This window comes from Carettochelys insculpta, chromosome 1 (genome assembly GCF_033958435.1).
Source record: "Carettochelys insculpta isolate YL-2023 chromosome 1, ASM3395843v1, whole genome shotgun sequence".
NCBI lineage: Eukaryota > Metazoa > Chordata > Testudines > Carettochelyidae > Carettochelys > Carettochelys insculpta.
The window spans coordinates 150,616,278-150,625,887 of NC_134137.1; positions in this window are offsets into that span (position 1 = coordinate 150,616,278).

Consider the following 9,610-nt stretch of genomic DNA (forward strand, 5'->3'; position numbering starts at 1 on the left):
CGCTCCAGATCGTTTCCAAAAGAACTTATTTCTGAAGGCTGCGTGCACACACTGAAACGCAGATCTAAAGAGTGACCTGCTCTCGTGAAAGAGCCTCCACCTCGTCCCTGCTCTTCCAAAAGAACAGGCCAGGGATTGAAAAATCCAGTCCCTCGAGGACGGCTCTTTCCAAAGAAGGGCCCTGTGAAGCTTTTGGAAGAATGTGCCCTTCCCGAAAGGGGAAAGGAAGAGCGCTTTGAAAAGGTGCACCACATGCTTCCAGTTAACTTTTGAAAGTTAACTTTGTGTGTGTTTAATCCTTCTGCCAGAAGGAGTTGGCAGCAACCAGGACCGGCTTAAACATCTAGGGGGTTCCTTTTCATCCATCTCACACAGCACCAGCTCAAGCCCCCACCCAGTAGCAGGGGAAGTTTGCACACCCCTGGGTGCCTCAGAGAGGCAGTGCTTTCCCCCTAACAAGCACAGAGTCTGAGTCTACAAAAGAACTTTTATTGAAAGGCAGACAGATCAATTAGCATAAGCTTGGGAAAATACCATACCTAGAGTTCATAAGCAACCCTCAAGTAACTCTGATACTTGTCCCAGCTCAAATGCATTGAGCAATGTCCTTGGCCTTTCAAGCTCATGAGTCCAATACTGTAAACAGCCAATCCACACACCCAAATTTCTCCATACCCCCAATTCAAATGTCCCACTTACAACTCATTCCAGTCCATGCAGGCCCTGACCCCTCATGCTGATGCATTCCCTCGTGATACCTGAGACAATGCCACCTTTGCACTGGTCCAGCGTTCTGCTGCTGCTTGCCAGCTGCCACACCAGCTGGCCGCACTGTTTGTCCATCCACTGCTCCTACCACCCATTCACCGGTCACGCTGGCTGTTGTGGGCTTGGCCTGAGGCAAAACCCTGTGATTTCAGCTCTTAGTGGCCTTAGCTTCCACCCTGCAATTTCAGCTCCCAGCCTCTACCGAAGTAGAGTTTCATAGAAGGTACAATTATCAGAGAGGTAGCCGTGTTAGTCTGTAGCTTTGAGAACAAGAAGTTTTGTGGCACCTTATAGACTAACATATTTTGGAGCATAAGCTTCTATGAGCAAAGAGCTACTTTGATGAAACAAGTCTTTGCTCACCAAAGCTTATGCTCTAAAATACCTGTTAGTCTATAAGGTACCCCCATGCTTCTTGTTATACAAGGTACAAACACTAGTAGCCATTTCTATCTTTTAACAGGTAGAGAAAACTAGTCAAAAACAGCTTATAGCTATATGTCTAAGAGTTAAGCAGAACCAAAACACTCAGCTAACTAGTTCAACCTATATCCTTCTCCTTTATAAGGCTTTAAACCAGGGGAGCCCTGTGTAATCCATGTCTTATGCAGTTATGATGACTGCCCTGTCCCCTACAACGGCTTGAGGCATTGGTGAGATTTCACAATTCTTATAGTGTGTGTTAGTATAAATTGTGATTTTACAACAATGTGTTTACAGCAGACAAAAATCTCATTGCTTCCTTGCTACCCATCAGGCTTTGTTTGCAAGATATCACCTTTGCGTTCTCCTGCAATGAACCTCTGGAAGACACATTCCTCCCAGCCTTCGGCAGCATTGAGTTCCCGCTGGCACATTCCTTCATGCATGTAGACGTTCTTCAGGATGTTTTAAAAGAGCCCCCTTCTTTTGAAAACTCTTTTGAAAGAACTTGCTAGTGTAGACACAGCCAACGATTTTTTTTCCCAGCCCCAAGCAGGAGAAGCTTTTCAAAGGGCCTCAAATATCCTCCTGGGAAAGGGGGCTTTGAAACAAAGGTCATCAGCTTCCCTAGTTTAGCTAGCAAGCAGTCCTGTAGCACCTTAAGGAGTAACACATTTATTTATTAGGTAAGGAACTTTTGTCCATAAGACCAGCTTCCTCAGATTTCATGAGTGTTACTGAGGGAAGCTTATTACCTAATATATAAATGTGTTAAGTCTTTAAAGTGCTACAGGACTGTTTCTTAATCATGAAGCTATGGACTAGCAGAGGTACCCCTCCTAGTTTTAAGTAGGGAGTGTTGTCAGAACTGCAATAGATCATCATGGGGAGCCAGCATCCCAATACGAACCCTCAGATTCAGTTTGAATCATGTTATGCAGACATTTAGCAACCTGTAAAATTAGAAGAGTTGATCTTCCTTATATGTTTTATCAAGAATTTTAAGCACAGTTCAAAACATTTTGCAATAGAAAAGCAAAATCTAGGGCCCAGGTTTAATAATAAGCTGCTGCAATTAGACAAAGCAGCCAGGAGTGTATACGTCTACAATGTCTATAAATTCAGCAGTTACAAAACAAATCCATTTACATATAACATTCCTAATATTATACTTTCTGCAGGGGACTAGTTACAAAGACTATTTTAATACTCTTTGTACAAAAAATACCTCACAATGTATCATCTGAGAACTCATAATTTACTGGTCAGTGTTGTCCTGGTAAAATATGTCTGGCAACACTGCACGTGAAGTTCACAAAGTTCCTTTGTGCAATGTTGCAAACACATGTTCCAAATCTCACTGTCCTGCCCAGACAGAAATCATTTCTAACCAAGGAATGAATTTGTGCTTGTCTTAATTTGAATTTTTCATGCATGAAGTTCAAGCAAATGAAAAAAACCAGGGAGCATCCTTCTACATCAGTTCTTTGTCCCTTGGTCTCAGCTGAAAATGTTTTTCAAGAGGGGGAATGAAACCATAGAGGGGAGGGGCAAACACCTCTAGGAATTCACCCTCTCCACATAAAGTCTGCACCTAAGAAGATAAACAACCAAGGGACTTTAGGGGAGGAGCTTTGACTTGAGAGATTGATCAGTAGTCTGCTAGAGAATACAGTGAGAAAGTGCTTTGCAGCTGACAAGGTCTTAACTGAAAGCTAGTGTTTTGTTGTTTTTTTTTATTTCTTGTAACCATTTTTTATACCTTATAGTTTGTACGCACTTAAAGTTATCTGTTTGTAGTTAATGAACTTGTTTACTGTTTTACCTAATCCAGTGTGTTTAAGATGAAGTGTTTAGGACTACTTAAATTCATAAACTAGCATATTATTCCCTGAAAGCAGTGGTTCCCAAACTTTTTGGAATCATACCCCCTTTTGATTTATCAGAAACCCTCACCCCCCCCGCCTTCGTTACCATCATCCAACCCCTCTTTTAACAAAAAATTCAATTTGTAATTTAAAATAAACACAAAACCTTGATAAAAAGGTTATTTAAAATTAAAAATAAGTACAAATAGTTTTTCTTGGCCCCTTGTGGGTGCCTGGTGCAGCCCCAGCTGGCCAGATGCCTGAGCCCAGAGCTACCCATCTGAGCTCCGTGCTGCTGGGGCCAGCCATCCAAGCTGCCCACCCCAGCTGTGGGCCAGCCACCTGAGCCCTGTGGTGCTGCCTGCCAGCCTGAGTCACCCAAGCCCCACGCTGCTGGAATCTGCCACTCAAGCCCTGTGCTGGCAGGCTGGCCACCTGCCTGCCAGCCTGAGCCCCACAATGCTGGGGTCGGCCAGCCACCCAATCCCCCTGCCAAGTCCCTCCCTTCCCCCAAAGCCAGGCACCACCAGTCCTCCACTCTCACCCCCTCCCCGTCCCCTGAGCTAGGCACCCCCAGTCATCCACCTAACCCCATCTTCCTCCTCCTCCTTCTCCTCTTTTTCCTCCCCTCCCCAACCCACACTCTCACCTTTGCAGGATGCACCTAGCTCCATGTGGGTCTTTGCTGACTGCCTGCCTTTTATAGCGGCCATGTAAAATGGTAGGGGCTGAGAGCTGGAAGCAAAGGCCAACTTTTTCTTCAACTGTGGGTAGTGATGGGGGGACTAAAGTAGGTTGGAAAACTATGCCTTAAAGGGATAATGAATTTAATATGTTTGTTTTGCCTAGGGGAAGGCTGGGCAGCATAAGACAGGCATTTCTGGGGTAAGAACTGAGATGGGGGTTGTTTTGGGGTCACAGTAGTATGAAAGCTGGTGGGAGCCAAGATGTAGCTGAAATAGGGTAGTTGGTAGGCTGCAGTTACACACACAAACTCAGGGTATGGCTTGGAAACTGGAAGGCTGTATACCATTGGCCCAAGGTTGAAGCTATTACAGCAAAGGTTTGGAAGACATACACAGTCTCAGGGCAGGGGTAACATAGCCCTCCTCCTCCCACCTTCTTTTACACCTCCCCCATTCAGTCTGAATTCTGCCTCCAATATGTTAGACCTGCAGAGCGCTAGAATAAACTACCATCCCACAATTATTCAAGTCAGTAAATAAAATCCAGTATACACATCATTTAGAACAGATGGGAAAACAACAAACTAAAGTGTGATGGATCTCTGTGCAGAATCATCCCACTAGTAAATGCACAAATCTAAGGCAGAGTTACAAGTACAGAATCAGCAACCATAAACTTAAAACAAAAAACACTTGTTACAAAAATTGTCCAAAGCATGAAGACACACAGGAAAGATATTTTCTACAAGTATCAGAAATAATAGCCAGGAGGAAAAGCTTAGAGAGAAAAAAATGGCAAGTATAGCATCACACTGTTTAGTAATCTCTCACTGAATGAGAAGTGGACAGTTAACACAGCATGCTAATAAACTGACTTAATTACATTAAGAAAATGTAGCAGGACTGTCAAAGAGGAGGGGAAGAGATTAAGAGGGGATGGGAGATATAGAGAGGACTGCAGTCATGTCCAATTTAGGAGTCTGGTCTGTAGGTGGCACTACTCAGGCATCCACTAGATAATCTGATACAGTGCAGAAGAGGTTCACAGAAGAAACAAATAATTTTTCTTTCCTGTGTAAGGTGCACAGTATGGAAGGAAATAACTAGTTTCTTTCTCATCTCGCTTCTTACCATATCCAGTGCTGATGTGGGCTGTGGTCCAACATAGTACAGGATGAATCTCTCTAATCTGGAACACTCTTGTCAGGCAAACGCTACATGATTTTAATTAGCCAGACGACTGTTTATCATGCGTGTGGCTAAGGTTCCCACGGTCCCAGAAAGTTTGTTTACTGCCACCAGTCTTGGCTCTCAGTGTTCTGTGCTGTTATTTAGCTGTAATTTACTCCTAAGTGTCTTCTAAGAGCCCACTACGCAGTGGAAGTGATGGTAATGTGCTAGAATATTGACCTCCCACCATACACAAAATTCTCTCATCCGGCACCAGTCAGGTCCCCAGGTTGCCAAACAAGAGAGGTTCAAACTGTATTTGTAGAATATGAAATAGTTTGACCTTGGGACTGAAGCAGTCTTTGGGGAGATCAAATTTCAGTTGGCCAGTTCCTTTGCAGTTGAAACCACTTTTTGTTTGGTGAAAAGGCAGAATGCTTTGCATGTATGCTGCAGTCAGTAAGCCCTGATTTACTTCACAAAAACAGGTATTACACCCACTTTCCAGGCATGAAAACTGGTAAAAGGAAGATTAAACTGGTCACTGTTAAAAAGTAAGCATTACCCAACAGAGGTATTGAAATTACCAGTTTTCCTCTATTGAAATAAGTTTTGGAATTGTTTTAGAGTAATAAAGCTGGCACATAATAATAAGTGCTAATAAGAGTCAACTTTTTCCTTTGCTCCAGTCACATACGGGTCCAGTTTACAAAAGCATAGTATGCCCCAGTCAGATGCACAGTCAGTAATATTCATTGATATCCTGTAAAAACAAAAAGCAGTCAAGTAGCTACTTTGGCGTGTAGACGTTCCCTCGCAGCGCCTATTTCGATGTGGTGCTGCGCAACGTCGATGTTGAACGTCGCCGTCGCCAGCCCTGGAGGACGTGTAGACGTTATTCATCGAAATAGTCTGTCGCTACATCGAAATAAACTACTTCGATGTAGCGTTCACGTGTAGATGTAGCTTAAGAGTCCAGTTACAGGAGAAACCACAATCAGGGCAGGCCTATACTAGGGGAGAAAGTCGATCTAAGATATGCAACTCCAACTATAAGAGTAGCATAGCTGGATTCAACATACCTTAGGTCGACTTACCCTGCCATCCCCACAGCAGGAGATTGATGGGAAAAACTCATCTGCCAACTTCCCTTATTCCTCGTGACTGCAAGTGTAGCCTGCCAGCTTTATGAGGCCTATTAGTTTAGTTAAAGTTTCTCTATGGCTGTGTCTACACTTGCACTTCTCTTTTGAAAGAGGTATGCAAATGAGGTGAATTGAACATGCAAACGAGGTACTAATTTGCATATCCAACACCTCATTTGCATGTTCTTATTTCAAAATAGCTCTTTCGAAAGAGGAAAACCAGTGTAAACACTGCTCTTTCGAAAGTAAACCCCATCTTCGAAAGAATCCTTCTTCCCTTATAGGAAGGATTCTTTGGAAGATGGGGTTTACTTTCAAAAGAGCAGCGTCTGAACTGGTTTTCTTCTTTCAGAAGAAGGTATTTGGAAATAAGAAGATGCAAGTGAGGTGTCAGATATGCAAATTTGTACCTTGCTTGCATTTTCAATTTACCTCATTTGCATACCTCTTTTGAAAGAGGAATGAAAGTGTAGACACAGCCTATATGTATTAATCCAGTACAATTAATGCAACGCATAGTTAGCTTTCCTAGATAACAGTAAACTTATTTTCTTGTTATACTCCATTTTGCAGTAACTGCCAGAGACCTGCAGAATATTAGCTTGTTGCAAGGTTTTTTTTCCCCTATATTTTTACCCCTAGATATGAGGCATAAAGGTTATTTGAATCAGTGCCTGTCTGACCTAGCCCTTAGATCAGGCGTGTCCAACCCGTGGCCCGCGGGCTGCATGCGGCCCTGGACAGCTAGTAATGAGGCCCCACAAGATCATAAACTTTTAACATTATTATGTGATTTATGTACATTAACTATATTATATATTTTATATGCAGCCCAAGACAATTCCTCTTCACTCAATGCGGCCCAGGCAAGCCAAAAGGTTGGACACCCATGCCTTAGATCTAACTGTTAAGCTGTACTTTTTGAACCACACACCAATTTCAGAAGGGATGGTTGTTATGGAGGGCATGTGTCAGAGATCAATAACATCAAGCCCAAGGGTTGCACCCATCCTGTTACAGAAAGAAGTAAGGCAAGGGTCACCAAGGTGGTGTTTCTGGGTACTCTTGTTCTTTTCTTGGAACTTACAGAGGAGGCCGTGACATCATACCTCATGCATATTCAGATTACACCTCAAACAAATGTCACCTATCATACCTGTGTACCCCATAAACTCCTAGAGTGTCAATGCCTAATTTGGTATTGGAAAGGTTGGGCTAAGGTGACGTAAAAGGGTCTATCATACCCCTTGGCAAGTGAGAAAAGTAGGCTCGTAAGAGACTCATAAGAGGCTCCAGAAAGTGTTTCTTAGATTCTCGCCTCAATTTAATTTATTTTCTCCCGTGCCAGCTCTCCTCTTTATAACCTCAACCTCCTTGTTCTGCTATCATACTATCTCCCCTCGCTGTTCACGGAGCAGAGTGGGTCTCAACTCCTATGATCCTTGGGAGAAAGTGATTATTATTCTTTATCAAGACATAAACTGTAATATCAAACCATAATCAGTATGCTCTGCTAAATAGTGAAAAGTTACAGTCTTCAGATCTACATTGGCTCTCTATATTACTCAATATCACTCAGTTTGTACTTTTATATTAATTCACCTATTTGTTTTAAAATCAACCTGCTGTGAAAGAAAAATAAAGAAAAGTCTTGTTAAATTTGCTTATGTAATCATTGCGAACCCCAGGACTATCTGTAAGTCCCTGAGCATTCCTAGCTCCGTGGTGTTTAAAGGGATCGAGGTATGAATTTGAGCCTTTAATCTTCAAGTCAGATTGGCAAATCTAACCTAAATTAGTAACTCCTTCCAAATATTCTTAAATCCCCAGTTACACAAGGGCTGTGGCCACACTTGGCCAAAACTTCGAAACGGCCATGCTAATGGCCAAACCGAAGAATATTAATGAGGTGCTGAAATGAATATTCAGCACGTCATTAACCTCATTAGCATGCTGCTGACCAGGGCACTTCGAACGTGCTGCTTTCGCACATGCATGGCTTGGCTACATGGGGGTCCTTTTCAAAAGGACCCTGCACATTTAAAAATCCCCTGTGATGGAGTGGGGGATACCTGTGTGTGTGTGAGTGGCTCACAGAGGGTGTGGGGCTCCTGCTGAGGGTAACCTTGACGACCAGGTAACACCTTTGTACTGCAGACAAAGGAGGAGGTGGAGCCTGAGGGGTTTGAATTGGAACTGGGAGTTGGAAGCAGTTAGTCTGGGCTGAGGGAGAGCGAGACAAAGGAGGGGGCCAGGCCCCAGCTCTGGGGGCCCCTCGGGGCCTCCTCTCCTCAACATGGATGGGACTGGCTGTCTCTGCCGGCTGTACTGACTCCTCTGTACGATGCTGTGTCCTGTCGACTAATAAACCCGCTGTTCTCCTGCTAAGTGAGAGACTCTCCTGCCTGCGGACAGGGTGCAGAGCTTGGGGGACCCCAGAACCCCATCACACTGGTGTCAGGAGTGGGATGTTCTGCACCCCGAGGATGGAGCATCCAGCAGTAAGTGACCGGGGCCCCGGAAGAAGTGGGGCCTGGGAGACCCAGGTGTGCTGAAGGGCAGTGAGGTGCAGCTCCCCAAGGCGGAGGGGCCTGCGGCCGAACCCAAGCAACTGCGGTCGTGGTTCTCGAGAGGGGGTGTCACACCCGAGGAGGGGTTACTCCTGGGAATCTGTTGGAGTCGGTCCCAGAAGGTGGAGGGGCCGAGAGCCCAACCCCCAGGAACAAGTGACCCCTGAGGAGGCTGACGCTGAATGAGTTCTTCCCAAGACAGTGTGCTCATGGTCCTTGAGAGCGGGTGTCACACTGAAGAAGGGGTTCTGCTGGGAGTCTGTTGGAGTCGGTCCCAGAGGGCGGAGGGGCCTACGGCCTAACCCTGGGCAGCTTGTGACCCGCAAGGAGCCTGGCACACTGAAGGGATTCTTCCAGGAATCGTGGGGTGCAGAGGGCATCAGCCTGAGAGCCTGCAACCACACTGAGCAACTCCGCTGTGAAGTGGCAGCACCTGGAAACCGAATCGAGATTAAAGAAGCTGGACAAGGCAGCGTGGATGTGCAGTGGCAGAGCTGAGGGTTAAGGAGAATCCTGCAGAGGTGAGCCCGGATCGGGGCAGGGAACCCTGGACTGCCTGGAGCTCTGAACCGAGTGGCCTGCCACAGCTCAAGGAGAGAAGGAGCGATTCCAACCCATCATCTACTAGTGGCCAAGACAGACCTGCGAAGAGTTTTCCAGGCCTGGGCCGAGGAAGGTGCCTGTGTGTCTGTGCAGGAAAGCAGCTGATCCACTGGGAATGGCAAGCTGTCTGTGAGAGAAGCTGCTCCACCTTCTGTGTGTGTGTGGAGACCAGCCCGGAGGCTGGGACAAAGGAGAGAGTGTCTCCCATTGTCTGTCTGTGTTGAACAGCAGCAGCAGCCTGGGGAGAGAGCAGAGCCTGCATTTGGAAAAGGTGCCAATGAGGAAACTAGCCCATTGTCTGAGGAAGATTCACCAGCCTGGGGTGGCTGGAGAAGGAACCACCAGGAAAGAGCATTCCAGGTGTGTCTCTGAATCCA